The following is a 17,780-nucleotide window of genomic DNA, read 5'->3' on the forward strand; positions in this document are numbered from 1 at the left end:
CAGATGTGTAAGTTACCCAAGCCTTGGGCACTAATACACCCCCATACCATCACAGATGCTGGCTTTTTTAACTTTGCGCCTAGAACAATCCGGATGGTTCTTTTCCTCTTTGTTCCGGAACACGACGTCCACAGTTTCCGAAAACAATTTGAATGCTTACTCGTCAGACCACAGAACACTTTTCCACTTTTTATCAGACCATCTTAGATGAGCTCGGGCCCAGCGAAGCCAGCGGCCTTTCTGGGTGTTGTTGATAAATGGCTTTGGCTTTGCATAGTAGAGTTTTAACTTGCACTTACAGATGTAGCGACCAACTGTAGTTACTGACAGTGGTTTTCTGAAGTGTTCCTGAGCCCATGTGGTGATATCCTTTACACACTGATGTCGCTTTTTGATGCAGTACCGCCTGAGGGATCGAAGGTCCATAATATCATCGCTTACGTGCAGTGATTTCTCTAGATTCTCTGAACCTTTTGATGATATTACGGACCGTAGATGGTGAAATCCCTAAATTCCTTGCAATAGCTGGTTGAGAAATGTTGTTCTTAAACAATTTGCTCACCCATTTGTTGACAAAGTGGTGACCCTCGCCCCATCCTTGTTTGTGAATGACTGAGCATTTCATGGAAGCTGCTTTTATACCCTATCATGGCACCCACCTGTTCCCAATTAGCCTGTTCACCTGTGGGATGTTCCAAATAAGTGTTTGATGAGCATTCCTCAACTCGCTCAGTCTTTTTTGCCACGTGTGCCAGGTTTTTTGAGACATGTTGCAGGCATTAAATTCCAAATGAGCTAATATTTGCAAAAAATAACAAGAGTTCCAGTTCGAACGTTAAATATTTTGTGTTTGCAAACTATTCAATTGAATATAAGTTGAAAAGGATTTGCAAATCATTGTATTCTGTTTTTATTTACCATTTACACAAGGTGCCAACTTCACTGCTTTTAGGTTTTTGTTTGGTTGTGAAATTAGTTATTTACACAGAAAGATTTAGTAAATGTTTAATTACATACCTTCATTGTCTGTAACACGGCAGTAGAACGGCTGGTCGAACAAAACAGAAGTGATTAATGTCTTTATTCATCTTTTATAAGATTAATAAGATGTTCTTCTTTTTAATAAGGTTCAACATGTTTATCAGGATTCTTCTTCCTTGTACTTTGTAAACCCTTTATGAATTAGAACACTTCCTTAAAGTGGATCATTTTAGTATTCTGTTTGATTTTTTAGTCAATCCATTCCATAATTTAGCCGTTAAAAAAGAAAATTCCATAGTTAGCCGCACCTTTGTACAAGCCGCAGGGTTCAAAGCTTGGGAATAGAGTAGCAGTTTATAGTCCGCTAAATACGGAATTTTTGTAAATATAAAACGTGAATATTTTTACATGGAGAATTAAGTCTGCCTGTTCATCAATTGACGCACCAATAAATGATTCCTAATTAGGTGTTACTAAATCCTGTCCATGGTCTACCAAGGAGCTTGCTGATTGCCGACTCCCAGTCCTAATTAGGTGTTACTAAAACCTGTCCATTGTGTACCAAGGATCTTGCTGATTGCCGACTCCCAGTTCTAATTAGGTATTAATAAAACCTGTCCGTGGTGTACCAAGCATCTTGCTGATTGCCGACTCCTAGTCCTAATTAGGTGTTGCTAAAACCTGTCCATGGTGTACCAAGGATCTTGCTGATTGCTGACTCCCAGTCCTAATTAGGTGTTACTAAAACATGTCCATGGTGTACCAAGGTTCTTTCTGTTTGCCAACTACCTGTCCTAATTAGGTGTTGTTCAAACCTGACCATGGTGTACCACGAATCTTGCTGATTGTCGACTCCCAGTTCTAATTAGGGGTTACTAAAACCTGTCCATGGTGTACCAAGGATCTTTCTGAATGCCAACTCTCTGTCCTAATTAGGTGTTGTTCAAACCTGACCATGGTGTACCAAGGAGCTTGCTGATTGCCGACTCTCAGTCCTAATTAGGGGTTACTAAAACCTGTCCATGGTGTACCAAGGATCTTGCTGATTGCCGACTCCCAGTCCTAATTAGGTGTTACTAAAACCTGTCCATGGTGTACCAAGGATCTTGCTGATTGCAGACTCCCAGTCCTAATTAGGTGTTACTAAAACCTGTCCATGGTGTACCAAGGATCTTGCTGATTGCCGACTCCCAGTACTAATTAGGTGTTATTCAAACCTGTCCATGGTGTACCAAGGATCTTGCTGATTGCCGACTCCCAGTCCTAGTTAGGTGTTACTAAAATCTGTCCATGGTGTACCAAGGATTTTGCTGATTGCCGACTTCCAATCCTAATTAGGTGTTACTAAAACCTGTCCATGGTGTACCAAGGATCTTGCTGATTGCCGACTCCCAGTCCTAATTAGGTGTTACTAAAACCTGTTCATGGTGTACCAAGGATCTTGCTGATTGCCGACTCCAAGTCCTAATTAGGTGTTGTTCAAACCTGTCCATGGTGTACCAAGGATCTTGCTGATTGCCGACTCCCAATCCTAATTAGGTGTTATTCAAACCTGTCCATAATGTGTCCAAAGATCTTGTGGCTGAGGAGAGGGAAGTTTGGGCTTCTCTGCTTAGACTGTTGCCCCCGCGACCCAACCTTGAATAAGTGGAAAAATTTGGATGGATGTAGGGGTTAAATTAGATAGTACACCAGTTTCCTAAGACACAAAGCTAAGATGCTAGTTTAGCATTCATTGACTGAACTACAGTGTATTGGTTTTAGCAAAACTGGCTCCGCTTTCTTTAATGTAGCTGCACGTGGCCCTCGCTGGGAAGGGTTTGAACTCCCCCTTCAATTTATTGTTCAAGTCTTTAAGCAAACATTTGTAAGTTAGAGGAGGACTTATGCAATCATGTTTTTGAAAATGTAAACATTTTTAATTGACTTTTTTAAGCCCAGGGGGTCACCAAACGTTTCCCACTGAGGGCCACGCTGAAAAATTAAAGCATTCAGGGCCATTTTGATATTTTCCATTTTGAAACCAATACTGAAAACAGGAAGTGAACATATAAGTAAACTGCTCTGAAGTGGAAAAGGATTAAATAAACTTTGCTTTTTCCTACTCCTTTTCGAGCTTTTAAAGAGAAATGGAAAATATGTGTTGAAACTGCATTCATGTTCAAAATATTCAGTCAATATATCGATTTGTTTTTACCTTTAGGGCTCACCTTAAGTTTGATCCTGGGGACCCGGAAGGGTCTCCGTCATATATATTTAAAAATAAAAATAAAAACTAAGGTTTTTTTTTTCTTATTCGACGCTTAAATCTTCAGAACAACTTCAAATCCATCTGTCGATATAAAGTTATTGTTTTAATGTTTTATGCCCTTTTTGTCAAAACCCTGATTTTTATGGAAAAAACACAAGATATGCTAGATTTTACCCAAAAGGATTTTCAAAGTAAAGTCATTAAAACCCTAAAAACGTCAGTAATTCATATACAAATAGATAGTAGTTCATTATTATTTTTGGAGCAATGAGTTTTTAGAAAAATAAATCCCATAAAAGTTATTCGGGACCCAAAAGGGGCCCCACTCATAAAAGTATTAAAAATAAGTGTTTCTTAGTGCTTAAGCCACTAGATCAGTGTTTAACCATAGGGCCAGGGCCCCCGAGAGGTCCGCCAAAAGATATATGGTCCTTATGGGCTGCAGAAGTACTCAGGTGTAATGCACTTTTCCACCACTTAGGGCAGTAATGACAATATAAAACCAACAGAAAAAGTCTGGAGCTAGTCATAGAAATATGTGTTAAGCGCAAAAATTAGGACTTAATTAGTGAAACTGTATTTTCATGTTCACTTTAAACTTATTGACAGTTTAGTTAAGAGCCATATTGATTAATAAAGTAGTTTATTTTAGCACAACATCATTTTATGTAAATGTTTTTGTCTGCACTTAGTTATTGATGAGTCTCTTCTTATGCAGTATATTTGATTAGTACTTATGTTTCTAATCAGCCTAACCGAAGCCTAAGGTTTTATGTGTGGAATAATAATATTTTTTCTGACGAAGACATGCTTTCATATCGTTTGACAAGGTTGTAAACTGTAAGTAGGTTGTATGCGGCAGCTGAGGAAACTTAAGGTGCCGACCGAGATGCTGGTGCAGTTTTACTCAGCCATCATATAGTCCATCCTCACCTCCTCCATCACAGTGTGGTTCCCCGGCGCCACAGTCCAGGATAAGAATAGACTGCAGCGCATCGTACGTGCTGCGGAGAAGGTGATTGGCTGCAAGCTCCCATCCCTCCAGGACTTGTTCTCCTCCAGGACCAGGAGGCGTGTGGGTCGGATCACAGCTGACTCTTCTCACCCTGGACACACACTATTCTCCCCTCTCCCCTCAGGCAGGAGACTACGCTCCATCCAGACCCACACCTCCCGCCACCTGAACAGTTTTTTCCCCTCGGCCATCAGGCAAATGAACAATAACTCCTAACAGCAGCTCCTTGAATTCCTTGAATCCCTTCTAAGTCTATCTGATAGCTCAGTCACAGCTCTTTTTATACCAAATATGTGTTATATGTGTTTTATGTCGCACGTTTGCACCAAGAAAAATTCCTAGTTTGTGAACCCGTTCTCAAACAATGGCAATAAAACTATTCTGATTCTGATTCTGATTCTGATTCTGATTCTGATTCTGATTCTGATTCTGATTCTGATATATAAATATTAATTATGATTCAAATCAATAGTAAGATTACTAAATCAGCATAATATTTGAGTGGGACCTGGGCCCCTCTGTAGTGGAAAAGTTGGGCCTTGGGGTCAAAAAGGTTAAGAACCCCTGCTCAAGATGAACTTCAGATCTACACAACCCAAAGTTGGTACGTTGTGTAAATGGTAAATAAAAACAGAATACAATGATTTGCAAATCCTTTTCAACTTATATTCAATTGAATAGACTACAAAGACAAGATATTTAATGTTCATACTGTTAAATGTTATTTTTTGCAAATATTAGCTCATTTGGAATTTGATGCCTGCAACATGTTTCAAAAAAGCTGGCACACGTGGCAAAAAAGACTGAGCGAGTTGAGGAATGCCCATCAAACACTTATTTGGAACATCCCACAGGTGAACAGGCTAATTGGGAACAGGTGGGTGCCATGATTGGGTATAAAAGCAGCTTCCATGAAATGCTCAGTCATTCACAAACAAGGATGGGGCGAGGGTCACCACTTTGTCAACAACTGCCTGAGCAAATGGTCCAACAATTTAAGAACAACATTTGTCAACCAGCTATTGCAAGGAATTTAGGGATTCCAACATCTACGCTCCGTAATATCATTAAAAGGTTCACGAAATTTGGATAAATCACTGCACGTAAGCGATGACATTATGGACCTTCGATCCCTCAGGCGGTACTGCCTCAAAAAGCGACATCGGTGTGTAAAGGATATCACCACATGGGCTCAGGATCACTTCAGAAAACCACTGTCAGTAACTACAGTTTGTCGCAACTTGTTTGCAACGGCTTGCTACCATTAAATTCTAAGTTCATGATTATTTGCAAACAAAAATTAATTTTGTTTCTCAGTGTGAACATTAAATATCTTGTCTTTGCAGTCTATTCAATTGAATATAAGTTGAAAATTATTTGAAAATCATTGTATTCTCTTTTTATTTACCATTTACACAACGTGACAACTTCACTGGTTTGGGGTTTTGTACATGTTTGTTTTATACACTTTTATTTGTCAAACGTTGGCTTTTATATGAAAAGAACACAATGCAATAATATATTTCAAAGTGGAATATTTGATGTGAAGTAATTGGAGCCTTAATTTACAACATGTTTATAATTTTTTTTTTTTTGAGCAACGACAGCTTTAAAGGCCTACTGAAATGATTTTTTTAAATTTAAAAGGGAATAGCAGATCCATTCTATGTGTCATACTTGATCATTTCGCGATATTGCCATATTTTTGCTGAAAGGATTTAGTAGAGAAAATCGACGATAAAGTTCGCAACTTTTGCTCGCTGATAAAAAAAAGCCTTGCCTGTACCGGAAGTAGCGTGACGTCACAGGAGCTAGTATTCCTCACAATTCCCCGTTGTTTACAATAGAGCGAGAGAGATTCGGACCGAGAAAGTGATGATTACCCCATTAATTTGAGCGAGGATGAAAGATTCGTAGATGAAGAACGTTACAGTGAAGGACTTGAGAGGCAGTGATGGATGTATCTTTTTTCGCTCTGACCGTAACTTAGGTACAAGCTGGCTCATTGGATTCCACACTCTCCTTTTTTTATTGTGGATCACAGATTTGTATTTTAAACCACGTCGGATACTATATCCTCTTGAAAATGAGAGTCGAGAACGCGAAATGGACATTCAGTGCCTTTTATCTCCACGACAATACATCGGCGAAATGCTTTAGCTACGAGCTAACGTGATAGCATCGTGCTTTAACTGCATATAGAAACAAAAAATAAACCCCTGACTGGAAGGATGGATAGAAAATCAACTATACTATTAAACCGTGGACATGTAAATACACGGTTAATGCTTTCCAGGCTGGCGAAGGTTAACAATGCTGTGCTAACGACGCCATTGAAGCTAACTTAGCAACTTAGCAACGGGACCTCACAGAGCTATGCTAAAAACATTAGCTCTCCACCTACGCCAGCCAGCCCTCATCTACTCATCAACACCCGTGCTCACCTGCTTTCCAGCGATCGGCAGAAGGACGAAGGACTTCACCCGATGCGTTTGGCGGCCCGGAGACGTAGGAAGTCAAGGTGAGGTCGGCGGCTAGCGCGGCTAGCGCGGCTAGCACGGCTAGCGTTTCAACAAAGTCCTCCTGGTTGTGTTGCTGTAGTCCGCTGCTAATACACCGATCCCACCTACAACTGTCTTCTTTGCAGCCTTCATTGTTCATTAAACAAATTGCAAAAGATGTCCAGAATACTGTGGAATTATGAAATGAAAACAGAGCTTTTTGTATAGGATTCTACGGGGTACCATAACTTCCGTTAAACTGACTTCGTCACGCGCATACGTCATCATACCGCGACGTTTCAGCCGGATATTTCCCGGGAAGTTTTAAATGTCACTTTATAAGTTAACCCGGCCGTATTGGCATGTGTTGCAATGTTAAGATTTCATCATTGATATATAAACTATCAGACTGCGTGGTCGGTAGTAGTGGGTTTCAGTAGGCCTTTAAAGAAAACATTTTATTTGTGAACATTGCAACTTTTTCCCTCTTACATTTCACTTGGCTCTTTTATTCCACTTTTTAGATATTTTTAAAAAATGTTTTTAGGGTGTGCCACGGGCCGTTAAACACCAGGTGCCCCTGGGCCACATTTTGGACACCCCCGTCCTAAAAGGAGTCCTGGGTGAAACCCCCCTCCTCCTTGCGCGACACAATGGACGACGCCTGGAGGTGGGATCGAGAGGGATTTGCCTCCGACGGGGGAGGGAACCAAAGTTTCCCCCATTTTTTGTTTTTTGAACGAGCCGTGGAAGCAGGGAAGAAAGGGGGGGGGAAAGGGTGTAGGAGTTCCCCGAGAAAGTCCGCTCCAAAGTGGAGAGCCGAGTGTCCACTTCCACGGCGAGCTAACGTGACAAAGTAGCTCACTTTACACCTTTTCTTTTGGACAAAAACAGAAGTTGGAAGAAAGAAACCGGTTTTCTCTGCCAAGTGTTCGTTAATAGTGGAGTCCTCCAGCCGCTGACAGCACCAACCGTCCCGCAGAAGACGACCTTCCAACCGGCTCTCTCCTCGGTGAGTTTCCCTCAACTTCCCCCACTTTAAACTCATATTTTCAGGCAAAGTCTGGAATCGGAACGGATTTTCTGTTTGAGTCGTAAAAGTGACCACTAAGTTTTTTCTTGCTCAACTTAATGAGAGGAAGGTTGGAAACAATGCATCGCTATTAGAGGGGGAACGATGCCATATTCGTGGTTGACGATACGATATATATATATTTTTGGAACGATACGATTCGACAGGATTCAGTGAGTTGAAATCGTTTAAGTAACTTTTAATTTAAAATAAGTCAAGCAGTGTGAGTGTAAAATAAATAATGAATACTGCAGCTGAAATTTCCTATGTTGCTATTTCTCGTATGGAATGATGTTTACATGAATTATGATACAAACAAGTAAACAACAATGTTATTTCTTGTAAGGAAAGATGTATACATGAATTATGATACAAACAAGTAAACAACAATTAATGTTATTTATTGTAAGGAATAATGTATACATGAATTATGATACAAACAAACAAGTAAACAATGTTATTTCTTGTAGAATTGATGTTTACATTAATTATGATACAAACAAACAAGTAAACAACAATGTTTTTTCTTGTAAGGAATGATGTTTACATGAATTATGATACAAACAAGTAAACAACAATTAATGTTATTTCTTGTAAGGAATGATGTTTACATGAATTATGAAACAAATAAGTAAACAACAATGTTATTTCTTGTAAGGAATGATGTTTACATGAATTATGATACAAACAAGTAAACAACAATTAATGTTATTTCTTGTAAGGAATGATATTTACATGAATTATGATGCAAACAAGTAAACAACAATTAATGTTATTTCTTGTAAGGAATGATGTATACATGAATTATGATACAAACAAACAAGTAAACAACACTTAATGTTATTTCTTGTAAGGAATGATGTATACATGAATTATGAAACAAACAAGTAAACAACAATTATTGTTATTTCTTGTAAGGAATGATGTATACATTAATTATGATACAAACAACAATGTTATTTCTTGTAAGGAATGATGTATACATTAATTATGATACAAACAAACAAACAAGTAAACAACAATTAATGTTATTTATTGTAAGGAATGATGTATACATGAATTATGATACAAACAAATAAACGACAATTGTATTTATTGTAAGGAATGATGTATACATGAATTATGAAACAAACAAGTAAACAACAATTAATGTTATTTCTTGTAAGGAATGATGTGTACATTAATTATGAAACAAACAAGTAAACAACAATTAATGTTATTTCTTGTAAGGAATGATGTATACATGAATTATGATACAAACAACAATTAATGTTATTTCTTGTAAGGAATGATGTATACCGGTACATGAATTATGATACAAACAAACAAGTAAACAACAATGTTATTTCTTGTATGGAACGATGTTTACATTAATTACGATATAAACAAACAAGTAAACAACAATTAATGTTATTTCTTGTAAGGAATGATGAATACAGGAATTATGATACAAACAATCAATCAATCAATCAATGTTTATTTATATAGCCCTAAATCACAAGTGTCTCAAAGGGCTGCACAAGCCACAACGACATCCACGGTACAGAGCCCACATAAGGGCAAGGAAAAACTCACCCCAGTGGGACGTCGGTGTGAATGACTATGAGAAACCTTGGAGAGGACCGCAAATGTGGGTAGGGGAGACCGAAAGCAATGGATGTCGAGTGTGTCTGACATAATATTGTGAAAGTCCAGTTCATAGTGGATCTAACATATTAGTGAAAGTCCAGTCCATAGTGGATCTAACACAATAGTGAGAGTCCAGTCCATAGTGGGGCCAGCAGGAAACCATCCCGAGCGGAGACGGGTCAGCAGCGCAGAGATGTCCCCAACCGATGCACAGGCGAGCGGTCCACCCCGGGTCCCGACTCTGGACAGCCAGCACTTCATCCATGGCCACCGGACCTGTGCCCCCCCCTCCACAAGCGAGAGGGGGGCAGAAGAGAAAAGAAAAGAAACGGCAGATCAACTGGTCTAAAAAGGGGGTCTATTTAAAGGCTAGAATATACAAATTAAAGATTAAAGATACCAATGATTGTCACACACACACTAGATGTGGTGAAATGTGTCCTCTGCATTTGACCCATCCCCTTGGAAATGAGTTTTAAGATGGGACTTAAATGCTTCTACTGAGGTAGCATCTCTAACTTTTACCGGGAGGCCATTCCATAGTACTGGAGCCCGAATACAAAACGCTCTGTAGCCCGCAGACTTTTTTTGGGCTCCGGGAATCACCAATAAGCCGGAGTTCTTTTAACGCAGATTTCTTGCCGGGACATATGGTACAATACCAGTGACGTGCAGTCACTAGAGGCACGTGAGGCGGGGCCTCACCTGCCATCATGACAAGAAAAAAAATGTAAAAAGAAAAATTATTAATTAAATTGTTATATGTATCCAGTGATTATACTATAAAGTTATTTTCCATTTAACTTCACCAGTTTTAGATTATTTGTATTCAAAATCGCTGAATTTTCACATTTGCCGTTCAAATACTGAGAAGAGACGGTGCGGTGATCAGCAGCCAGTTGAGGCACGTCACTGCGTTGTGCCTCAACATGGATTGCGGATTCTGCTAACTGCTGGCTTGCTGTGCAGTGAGACCGTATTGCTATATGAACTATATTATACATTTCCATAATTTATTTAGCTGAGGTATATAATGTACAGTGTATTTTGTCAACAACTGTATGTGTGTAACGTATTTCTTGTGCTGAGCGATCATAACTGCTGCGAAGACTCACTGGCTGAGGCTCGCAGTAATCCCGCCTCCTTGTGCCGGTGCACCCCCGCCGTAGAAAACGGGGTGTGTGTGTGTGTGTGTGTGTGTGTGTGTGTGTGTGTGTGTGTGTGTGTGTGTGTGTGCATGTTATATCAACTAAAGCCCACACTTAAACTTTCCACGTGCAAGATTGAATCTATTGTAACCTATTTTTATGGGCTTTCCTCTTTGTGATGTTAAATTCCTGTTATACGCTGTTATACAGTATATGCCTTGCGCTCTTATTTTGAAGGCGCTAAGAGCAGAAGTGATGACACGTTGGAGTGGAGCGGAGGTTTTTGAAAGAAGGTAAATAAAGTGGTCCTCGTGTAAACTGGAGCCTCCGTGTTTATTATTTTGTAGTTTCATACAGTATAGGCGACATTTATAAACCCTCGGTTGCACTATTTAAAAAAGTTATTTAATAAGAAGCCAAAAAGGGCAAAAACAATAATGTTCATGTTGGAGGAGTTGTGAATGACCGCAGGGCCACAACATTAGGTACACGGATTTCATATTTCATTCATTCACAACTCCTCCAACACGAACATGATTGTTTTTGCACTTTTTGGCTTCTTATTAAATAACTTTTTTAAATAGATTAAATCTTGCACGTGGAAAGTTTAAGTGTGGGCTTTAGTTGATATAACACTCCCGTCAGGGGGTGCATTCTACGACGGGAGTGCATTAAACCAGCACAACAGCGGGGCATGGACTTCATTTATAAGTAAAGGTAAGACCATAATAACATTTTTTTTATTAAATATGCTTTTTTGTGTGCTACAGTTTGTATGTGTAAAGTTAAAGTTAAGTTAAAGTACCAATGATTGTCACACACACACTAGGTGTGGTGAAATTTGTCCTCTGCATTTGACCCATCCCCTTGTTCACCCCCTGGGAGGTGAGGGGAGCAGTGGGCAGCAACGGTGCCGCGCCCGGGAATAATTTTTGGTGATTTAACCCCCAATTCCAACCCTTGATGCTGAGTGCCAAGCAGGGAAGAATGCTGGTATGAGCTTTTAAACATAATCCGTTAACTGCTGCCAATCAAATGGTGAATAAGATACTCTTTAGGGTTCATATGTTTGTAAATCTGACTGTGATGAAGTCAGTGCCTCACCAGCCATGAACCTCACCGCACGTCACTGTACAATACAATCGGCAAGATAGGCTGGAGCTAGACCGTGTAATATTTTATACGTAAGTAGTAAAACCTTAAAGTCACATCTTAAGTGCACAGGAAGCCAGTGCAGGTGAGCCAGTATTGGCGTAATATGATCAAACTTTCTTGTTCTTGTCAAAAGTCTAGGAGCCGCATTTTGTACCAACTGTAATCTTTTAATTCTAGACATAGGGAGACCCAAAAATAATATGTTACAGTAATCGAGACGAACAAACAAGTAAACAACAATTAATGTTATTTCTTGTAAGGAATGATGTATACATGAATTATGATACAAACAAACAAGTAAAAACCAATTAATGTTATTTCTTGTAAGGAATGATGTATACATGAATTATGACACAAACAAACAAGTAAACAACAATTAATGGTATTTCTTGTAGGGAATAATGTTTACACGAATTATGATACAAACAAACAGTCACAACAGTTAATGTTATTTATTGTAAGGAATTATGTATACATGAATTATGATACAAACAAGTAAACAACAATTAATGTTATTTATTGTAAGGAATGATATGATACAATTATGATACAAACAAACAAGTACACAAAATATATTGAACATTCTCATCTTATTTGAATAAAGTGCAACCAACACTTTAGCTTGAATTAACTAGAGGAAACATTTTCAATAACAGTACAGTGTACAACACGCTAACAGTAGATTAAGCTGCTTCTTCTGATTTTGTCTTTCAACATAAAATAATACAATATTAACACACAGTGCAACCAACATGTCTTCTTGTTGAATTAACAGCAGATTTAGCTGTGGCTTAATGTTGTGTTGCAGCTGTATATTATTGTGTTGTGGCTTTTGCTATACTGCCTTAGGGGAACTTAGGTGTGTTATCATAAAAAGTGCTAAACTTCATATAAAGTCTGTTTTCTTTTGCTAGTAGGGATAAAATCGACGTATTGCCTTTTAAATCCATGTCGGATCGATACATATCTTCCGGAGGGTCAACTTGCTGAGCACAGATCAATATACTTGAACTCTAGGACTATAAATGGATATATCGAACAATCGTTACACCCCTAATAATTATGATGGTTAATCCAGCTGAGCATGTGAGAAGTTTGATCTTTCAACTTCATAATGAAGTGCATAACTTCAAACGGCAGTTGTGCCAGTGGAAACAACACTTGCACCTACAGCAATTTGCTTTCATTTTTATTAATCATCTTTGATAGTATGAACACATGCACAGACTTTTGAAATAACTACAGTTGGACAAGTTTTTTCCAGGGCCGACTAGTAGTCAAGGAGGCGATATTTGGAGCAGATATTCATTTGCAACAAAAATTATTATTATATTTTAACATGAATATTATATGTATATAAACATCAGAACAAGGCTTTAAGTTGCTTTTTTTAAACATTTTTTAGGAAAGGTGAGACCAGTAGTGGCATAATGTTGTGTTTAATTTAGCATCAAACACCTTTATTACGTGAGTTTGAGTTTATTTGGAACATGCATGCATACAACATGATACATCACAATTTCCAGTTTTTCTTTTCAACATGTTCGAAAAGGAGTAGGAAGAAGCAGAGCTTATTTAATCCTACCCCTTTTCTTTTACATAACAGTTGCTAAAACTTTTGTTCACTTCCTGTTCTCAATTTATTCACAATATACTCCATAAGTAATCACAATAAAAATAAATAAATAATACTCTGTGAAGTAAGTTACATTTCATATAGTGAGATGAGTAAGATTATTTTGAAAAGGAATGGATGGATGAAGTAAATTCACAATGTGTATCATGGTTCTTCTTCTTTGTACTTTGTAAACACTTTAAGTTTGAAGAGTTTGTTGAAGTGGATCATATTAGTACATTGTTTGATTTATTTGCTTAATCCATTCCATAATTTAATTCCACATACAGATATACTGAAGGTCTTCAGTGTTGTACGTGCATACAAATGTTTTAAATTAAAATTTTCTCTACAAAAGGAGCATCAACATTTTATTTCTAAATAAAGAAAATCTCCTGGGAAAATTGGTTAAAAAAAATATGTAACATAATAAACCCCACCCCTTACAATACCCACCCACTCAATTCCCAAGGTAATTGTCACCTAGTGCCCACAACAAATATAGACACACATGAATATATGCAAACATAGATTCAATCTATCAAAATATGTTAAAGATAAATAAAAGAATAGATAAGGTAAAATAAATAATACATAAGATATACAATAAAATATAACGTAAAGGTAAATAAAGACAAGGAATGGAAGGGTTGGGGGCTTCAGCGGTCAGCTCTGTCTAAGTTATGTTACTCGAATCGCTTGGGGTGATGTCAAGCTTGTCCCTAATAAGGTCTAAGAGGGGGCCCCAAGTTGTATGGAAAGATGACACAGATCCTTTCTGCGAGAACCGAAGCTTCTCTAATTGCACACACCGCAAAACATCTTGTATCCAACTGTTCTGGCTCGGCGGAGACGCAAGCTTCCATTTAAAAATAATTGTACGCCTAGCCAGCAGAGTCGTTAACGCAATGACATGACGAGAGGTTGTAGGTAAACCGTCCACCTGCGGAACGCCAAAAAGGGCAGTCAGCGGGCTGGGTGTTATTGTCCTATCGAGAGCCTGCCCGAGAGTGTCAAATTGGTGAAATGTGCTTTATGTAGTACCTTACACTATATTAGGCCATGCCTGGCACATATAGACGATGAATGTACCAGTCTCACAGCCTCTCTCCACCGCCCGTCAGGTATAGGTGCCCCAAAGTCATGTTCCCAGGATTCTCTGGCAAGTTAAGTGGGTTCAGAAGGCGGATTTCATTATATATGACAGATATCAAATGTCGTTGGTCAGAGTCAAAAGAGAGAAACCGATCGATTTCTGCTTCTGGGGGGCGGTTGGGAAAATGAGGAAATTGTTTTTTAATAAAATGCCTCATTTGGAGGTATCGAAAGAAATGAGTATTAGGCAGATTGTATCTTGTTAACAGAGAAGCGAAGGAAGAGAACACTCCATCGTGGTACAGGTCATTGAGAGTTTTAAGGCCGTTAGTCGACCAAGCGCGAAACGCGGAATCAGAACAGGCAGGGAGAAAGGCGGGATTGTTCAAAATCGGAGCACCGCTGGAAGCCCTGTGTAAGCCGTGATGTTTCCTAAATTGAGTCCAAATTTTAATGGTATTTTTAACAACTGGGTTTACAGAGGTCCCCGATAAACATAAGGGTAGTTGTGAGCAAATCACCGCGTGCAGGGAACCATTAGACGATGCCACCTCTATGTGAGCCCAAGGTGGACAGGCGGCTAGGGAGTCGCAGCGGACCCAGTACAGAAGTTTATTAATATTGCAGGCCCAGAAATAATTTCTAAAGTTTGGAAGTGCTAGACCACTTTCCGCCCTAGGGAGCTATAGAATGGCTTTTCTAAGGCGGGCTTGCCTGTTTTGCCAAATGAAAGCAAGAAGTTGTTGATCAAGGCCGACAAAAAATGATTTGTTGAGACATATAGGGATGTGCTGGAAGAGATATAAAAATTTCGGAAGTAAAATCATTTTTATGAGGTTAATGCGGCCAACCAGGGATAGGGGGGAGGGCAGCCCACCTGGACAAGTCCGATTTACATTTGTCCAACAGTGCCTGAAAGTTTTTATGAAACAGCTCTGTGGGAGAATTCGAGACGAACACACCCAAATATTTAAATCCGTCCTCTGAGATCTTAAAGGGGAATTGTGAGCGCGGGAGTGACCTTGCCAAATTGTTCACAAAAAATAGTTTGCTTTTCTGAATATTCAGTTTGTACCCTGACAAACGACCGAACTGATCCAGAATCCTCAGTATATGGGGAAACGAGGACGAGGGGTCCGAAACGAACAACAGAAGATCATCGGCATATAGGGAGAGTTTATGAACCCGACCGAAACGAGTGATACCCTTAAATTCCTCCCGATTCTTAAGCCAAATAGCAAGCGGTTCAATGGCTATATTAAACAAGGGTGAAAGCGGACATCCCTGCCGGATCCCACGCTGGAGAGGGAAGTAAGCTGAACGGATGCCGTTAGTATGTACGGAGGCAAGTGGAGTCTCGTACAGGACTCTAACCCAAGAAATAAATTTAGGATCAAAACCAAATTTCTCCATAATAAAAAGTAAGTATCCCCACTCCACCCTATCGAACGCCTTCTCCGCATCCAGCGCCACCACAACCTCCGGAGTATCAGATGGCGGAGAGAGAACTATATTCAACAATCTTCTGGTATTAAACAATTGATGCCTCCCCAGCGTGAGACCTGTCTGATCAGCCGAAATTATTGAGGGCTTGACGGCTTGGAGACATATAGAGAGAACTTTCGCCAGAATCTTGCAGTTCACGTTCAAAAGTGAGATTGGCCTGTAGTTACCACAAGAGGTAGCATCCCTGTCTTTCTTAAGAAGTAATGAAATGGAAGTTTCTGACAGAGTCCTTGGTAAGCGGCCGGCGTTGAAGGAATCATTGAACATTTTTGCTAAAATGGGGGATAACAGTAATGAGTAAGCCTTGTAAAATTCAACTGTAAAGCCATCAGGGCCGGGCGACTTTCCGTTTTGCATGGATCGAATTGCCTCCTGTATCTCTGACGAGGAGACAGGTTGGGGAAAATCGTGGAGACAGGAGAGCACTCAGAAGTGTATAATTTAGTGTAAAATTCGGAAAAACATCTATTAATGTCCACTGGATCGGAAGTATAACTACCATCGGGTAGTCTGATTTTGGGAATCGACCGTGATGCGCTAGCAGCCCGGGCCCGTTGAGCTAAAAGTCGGCCGGCCTTGTCTCCATGTTCATAGAAGCATTGTTTGGATTGTCGCAGTTGTCTCTCTACTATGTACGTCATAAGCAGGTCATGTTCCGAATGTAACAAAATACGTTTTTTATGCAGGGTTGGAGATGGACAAGTATACACTGTCAAGGTCAAGGAGTTCTTTAGCAATTTCCGTCAGCCTAGCCCTCTCAGTCCTCCTTATCCTGGAAATATATGATATCACCTGTCCTCGGATAGTAGCCTTAAGTGCTTCCCACAAAGTGCTATTTCCAATGTCAGTGGTGTCATTAAACTCTACATAGGCACTAATTTCTGTTTCAACAAAATCTTTGAACTTAGTATCTAAAAGCAAGTGAGAACTGACTGCCTGCTCTTTTTGACTTGTATCATCATCTCCTATTTGCCATCCATCTCGGTCGCGTTGTTATTTGATGACGGAACATGAAACCTGTGGCGCTCCTTTTAGCAATAGATCAATTCCGCCTTAAAACTTCTTTATTTTGCTCAAACTGCTATACTGCCCTCCCTGCATCCTTTGTGTATACATAATAAACAGGTGTGGTGCATACCTGTTGAATGCAAATAGTGGTTTTAGTGGGATGCAAATCCTTTTTGCTTATCGGTGCACATTTGCCCAAAGAGTATTTGCTTATCACTTGCAGTATTTAAATGTTCATTTACCATGACTACCTTTACACACTACTTTGCACTGCAGGCCAAAGTGGGACAAATCACATTTTTTTTGTAATCGGATTTGAAAATGTGATCTTTATCAAACTCCAATGTGGCTCCAATGAGGCCCCATTGTGGCCCCATTGTGGCTCCATTGTGGCTCCAATGTGGCCCCATTGTGGCCTCAATGTCACTTGCGAAACAATAAGTTGACTGAATTCCTTAAATGAACAAGGAAGTCTCTACTACTACTACAAAATAAAATACAAGTCACCACACCTTAAAAACTATTGTTTTTTTAGGTGAAAGTAAAGTAATATAATGTATGAATGGATGGATATAGTGTAGCGTTGTCCCGATACCAATATTTTGGTACCGGTAGCAAAATGTATTTCAATACTTTTCTAAATAAAGGGGACCACAAAAACTGTCATTATTGGCTTTATTTGAACAAAAAATCTTAGTGTACATTAAACATATGTTTATTATTGCAATTTAGTCCTTAAATAAATTAGTGAACATACTAGACAACTTGTCTTTTAGTAGTAAGTAAACAAACAAAGGCTCCTAA

The 17,780-nt window shown here is 39.2% G+C and overlaps 1 protein-coding gene across 2 annotated transcripts in view; it reads left to right on the top strand.

Moving 5' to 3' along the window:
- Positions 1 to 7,363: 7,363 nt before the first annotated feature.
- LOC133634680 (transmembrane protein 198-like) overlaps positions 7,364 to 17,780 on the top strand; it is a 62,211-nt gene continuing 51,794 nt past the window's right edge. For both annotated transcript variants that reach the window (XM_062027444.1, XM_062027459.1), the window contains exon 1: positions 7,364 to 7,760. The gene's annotated coding sequence lies outside the window, so the exon portion shown is untranslated. The remainder of the gene's footprint in view (positions 7,761 to 17,780) is intronic.

This window comes from Entelurus aequoreus, linkage group LG01, assembly GCF_033978785.1.
Source record: "Entelurus aequoreus isolate RoL-2023_Sb linkage group LG01, RoL_Eaeq_v1.1, whole genome shotgun sequence".
NCBI lineage: Eukaryota > Metazoa > Chordata > Actinopteri > Syngnathiformes > Syngnathidae > Entelurus > Entelurus aequoreus.